Raw genomic sequence first — 5,000 nt, forward strand, 5'->3', positions numbered from 1 at the left:
CATATACGAAAACTGCGCATGAAACGATATTGTAATTCAAGGTATCAATTTCTGTCTTATTCCTCTCTGTCAGGTCATTCATAAAAGTCAATTATCCTCAGTTTCTCTCTGTTATTTGCAGAAATGTGTCAAGATTATCGAGTAACATCGCGTATCATTTGAAACAATTACACAAAACCTGCACGTGAATCGAAACCAAACCATAAATATATTATATTTGGACATATATTTTCATTGACAGCTTCCTTCCACGCAATCTGCCTGTTTCTACATCTCTCTCTCTCTCTCTCTCTCTCTCTCTCTCTCTCTCTCTCTCTCTCTCTCTCTAAGCTTCTTCCTCTTCTCTCCCTGACGGAAAATAGGGCAAGGAGAAGGGCAGGCAATTTGTTCGCGTGAAAGACGGCGGAAGAGGGTGAAACGAACAGCAACTGGGTGATACCATCACATCTCACGAAGGAAAGAATTGTCTTTGTTGTCGAACGGCCATGACACGAGTAGGGAAAAAATGAGAGAGAGAGAGAGAGAGAGAGAGAGAGAGAGAGAGAGAGAGAGAGAGAGAGAGAGAGAGAGAGAGAGAGTGCTGGTATGGGGAGAAGGAGGGGAGGGTTTTGAGATAGCATGGGGGCTTTGCAAATAGGGGGGCGGGTGGGACGAAGGGATGAGTGGAATAGGATAAAAATAGGGAGGAAGAGTGAGAGGGAGGGAGTGTGTAAGGGAGGGAGATTGTGAGGGGGAGTGTGTGTAAGGGAGGGAGAGTGTGTGAAAGAGAGGGAAAAGTAAGGGAGAGAGTGTGTACAGGAGGGAGAGTGTAAGGGAGGGAGTGTGCAAGGGAGGGAGAGTGTAAGAGAGGGAGAGTATAAGGGAGGGAGCGTGTAAGGGAGATAGAGTGCCAAGGAGGGAGAGTGCAAAGGAGGAGAGAGTAAAGGACAGTAATAAAAAAATTAGGAGGGAAAGGAGGGATTTTAGAATGGGGAGGGAAGGAGATTAGAAGGAAGGGTTAGTTAGGTGGGATGAGGAGGACGGGGGGCGGGGGGGTTGGTAAGCAGAAAGGTGGGTGTGGGGCGCTTAAGAGGAAATAGGCTGGATGGAAAGGGGGAGGGCGAAGATAACGGGGTGGGGGTGGGGAGGGTGGCCGTAAAATGAGGCTAGTAAATTAAGAGATAGTGTCTTAGAAAGCAATAGCAATGGAGATAACACATGCTTGGGTGGACGAAAATATGTCAGGGAAGAAAATGAATATAAGAAGTAGGGAAGAAAGAAAATATAAGAAGCTGGAAAGAAAGAAAATATAAGAAGCAGGGAAGAAAGAAATTATAAGAAGCAGGGAAGAAAGAAAATATAAAATGCAGGGAAGAAAGAAAATATAATAAGTAGGGAAAAGAAAAAATATAAGAAACAAGGAAGAAAGAAAATATATTAAGTAGGGAAAAAAGAAAATATATAAGAGGTACGGAAGAAAGAAAACATAAGAAGCTGGAAACAAAGAAAATATAAGAAGTGGGGAAGAAAGAAATTATAAGAAGCAGGGAAGAAAGAAATTATAAGAAGCAGGGAAGAAAGAAAATATAAAATGCAGGGAAGAAAGAAAATATAATAAGTAGGAAAAAGAAAAAATATAAGATACAAGGAAGAAAGAAAATATATTAAGTAGGGAAGAAAGAAAAAAATATAAAGAAGCAGGAAAGAAAGAAAATATATAAGAAGCAGGGAAGAAGGAAAATATAAGAAGTGGGAAGAAAGAAAATATAAGAAGTGGGGAAGAAAGAAAATATATTAAGTGGGGAAGAAAGAAAATATAATAAGTAGGGAAGAAAGAAAATATATGAGAAGTAGGGAAGAAAGAAAATATATAAGAAGCAGGGAAGAAAGAAAAAATAGAAGAAGCAGGGAAGAAGGAAAAATAGAAGAAGCAGGGAAGAAAGAAAAAACAGAAGAAGCAGGGAAGAAAGAAAACATGATAAGTAGGAAAGAAAGAAAATATATAAGAAGCAGGAAATAAAATAATGCTTCGATGGAGAGAAAATAAAAAAATGGAAATAAATACAAAAGATCTATATGGTAAAGAATACCAACGTTACACTTTACTAACGAAAAAAAAAAAAACTAGACGGGGAAAAAACTAAACAACGTCTCCGCAATCAAAAAAGAAATGATGAAGCGAAATCGCAAATAAAAAAAAAGGAAAAAAAAAAAAAAAGATTCAGAACAAGCAAACAAACAAAAGAAAAAATATACACTGACAGTCCAAACAGGGTCACAATAACAAGCGACAATCACCTAGACAAAAACAAATAAACAAACCGAACGAGTAATTCCCGAAGTTTCTTCGGCGCAATCAAGTTTTCTGCATGAGCCGCGGCCCATGAAGCTTTACCCATGGCCTGGTGGCGGCCTGTCCTATAGCACTGCCAGACGCATGAGTATGGCTAACTTTAACCTTAAATAAAATAAAAACTACTGATGCTAGAGGGCTGCAATTTGGTATATTTGATGATTGGGTGGTGGATGATCAACATACCAACTTGCAGCCCTCTAGCCTCGGTCGTTTTTAAGATCTGAGGGCGGACAGAAAAAGTGCGGACGGACAGACAAAGCAATCTCAGTAGTTTTATTTTACAAAAAACTAAAAAATTAATAACCCCCAAAAAATTCGACACCAGGAACCGACAATAAACAAAAACAAACAACAACAAAAGTTCTTGGCTAAGTGGCCCAGATCCAGAACGCGCCAAAATGGACATTCGTGCCCGGCGAAAATGGCATGAATAAATCACCCATAATGCCCCTCTACGCAGCTCACATGACTATAGCACTATTCATGGGCCTTGGACACATGTTCACATAATCGTAAACGACAACAGCCACATTAGTCACTGGAGGAAGGCTAGATTTTATCTCTTCTATGACACCGCTCGGAGAGAAAAACATGTTACGGAGAGAGAGAGAGAGAGAGAGAGAGAGAGAGAGAGAGAGAGAGAGAGAGAGAGAGCTCCTTCTGCAGCTCGCTTCTTTCAATTTCAACTGCTCCATATACAGTCTCTTCAACGATCTATCTCTATCTCTCTCTCTCTCTCTTTCTCTACACCAAAACTGCCGTTAGCGAGTTTTGAATTTCATTAACAATTTGTAAAACACTTCGCAGCCGTAAAATGTTTGAAATAGAATTTCACCGCCTACATTCCACCCGCCCCCAACCTATCAACACCCCGCCCACCCGCCCCTTCTCAAAAGAGAAAAAAAGAAAGAAAAAAAAAGAGGCAATATGAGAGTTCATCGGCAGGGGGAAATTCCGCCATAAATGTCTTCATAATTCTGAAAAGAGACTGAAACATTATGAAAGTTATCAGCGGCTCTAGGGGCTTAGGGGGGAAGGGGAGGGGGATTGGCAAGGGGAGGGGGGAGGAGAGGGGTGGGGTGGGGTGAGGTCGGCTTGCAAAACGGCCTTAAGGGTTGAATATGATACGGAAGACGGTATGTTGCTTATGCAGTGTCAATGGGCTGGGGTATAAATGTCTGTTTTACACGGATCGTTTTCGTGTGGAATTTTATTTAACAACAAAAATAATTATTGTTAAATTATTGTAATAATTATTATTATCTAACAATAATAATAATTATTATAGTGATTATCACACTATCCCGTTACTTTCTTGTTGTAGTTTTCTTGATGCCAAGAATAATAATGGTAACAGCAAGGTAGGTGGCATACCACTGCCTTTCCGACTAGGACACTCAAAAGATTAAATGAACTTTATAAAAGAATACATTGATTCATTATAAGCAGGCAATAGGCATGCACTATTAAAAGTACAGTATACCGCAAACGTAACGCCACCTCTGTATTACTTGTTATACGAGATAGTTTCCATGGCAATAAACAGTGGATTTCTACCAAATCTGAATCACATCGTCAGATTTACCTCAAGAACATCTTTGGCGAGTGTCATCTAATTTTGTTCGTCCATTCTTGAGATATCATGCTAGAACACTTACACATGTATAAACGAGGTGGAATACAGTAAAACATCTTCCTAGCCTCTTTGGCGGAGATGACATCGAACCTAATCATAATAATAATTATGAGATGAGGCCTGCTTATTGCTATAATATTCTTACTTTCATTATAAGAACAACAATAATATTCGCAATTATCAAATGAACATAACTCCTGAAACGTTACAACAGATTCCCTTTACAATTCCAGCCATCCAAACAAATACAAAAATAACAATGAAAACGACAACAATTACAGTTAATACACCCCATCACTTTGTTACACAAGGAAGTGTCATGCAACAAAGCTCTCTGGCCAAAACTGATCACGGTTAACTCAGACATAAGCCTAATTCAGTTACAACCAAGTAAATGACGTGGAAAAAAAAAAAAAAACAGAAAATACCTCCTCTTAAAAAGAATATTGTGCTAGAATTTTTTTTTTTTTTAAACCGCGCCAGCCACACAATGCAATTACGGTAATCGCCACAGACCTGAAACTCCTGGTCCCACAAAAAGGAATTTCGGGCATTAATGGAGGTCATGATAATCCCTTCGCTGCAAATTGCTTCCTAGATGACAGAGCCGATGCGAAAAGAGCTGATGATTATACGTGACGAGATGCTGTCAGCTCGTATGTGTCAGTATCGTTATTTTATTCTATCCTCTCTCTCTCTCTCTCTCTCTCTCTCTCTCTCTCTCTCTCTCTCTCACGACTCTAAGCTACTGATCAATCATGAATCCATCACTGGTACTACCTACCTGTTATCAACGTCACTTCTTCACTTCCTAGGAGAGAGAGAGAGAGAGAGAGAGAGAGAGAGAGAGAGGAAAAACTCTTCTTCCATCCACAATTCTTTCATGCCTTGTCTGTCAAAGATAAAAATCCAGTCAGCCAATAACTGATGTTTTCTTTCTACGACTATTTTTTACCCTCCATCTATGGACAAGGGTAACAGTTTCCATCAACAGTAATTTCCTAAACCCAAAAACCATTTACCATTGAT

General features: G+C 39.6%; 1 protein-coding gene across 3 annotated transcripts in view; it reads right to left on the bottom strand.

Annotated features, from left to right (window-relative positions):
• LOC136833233 (DBH-like monooxygenase protein 1) overlaps positions 1–5,000 on the bottom strand; it is a 1,137,248-nt gene that overhangs the window by 923,690 nt on the left and 208,558 nt on the right. The gene's annotated exons all lie outside the window — the stretch shown is intronic.

Source organism: Macrobrachium rosenbergii, chromosome 51 (assembly GCF_040412425.1).
Source record: "Macrobrachium rosenbergii isolate ZJJX-2024 chromosome 51, ASM4041242v1, whole genome shotgun sequence".
Lineage (NCBI taxonomy): Eukaryota > Metazoa > Arthropoda > Malacostraca > Decapoda > Palaemonidae > Macrobrachium > Macrobrachium rosenbergii.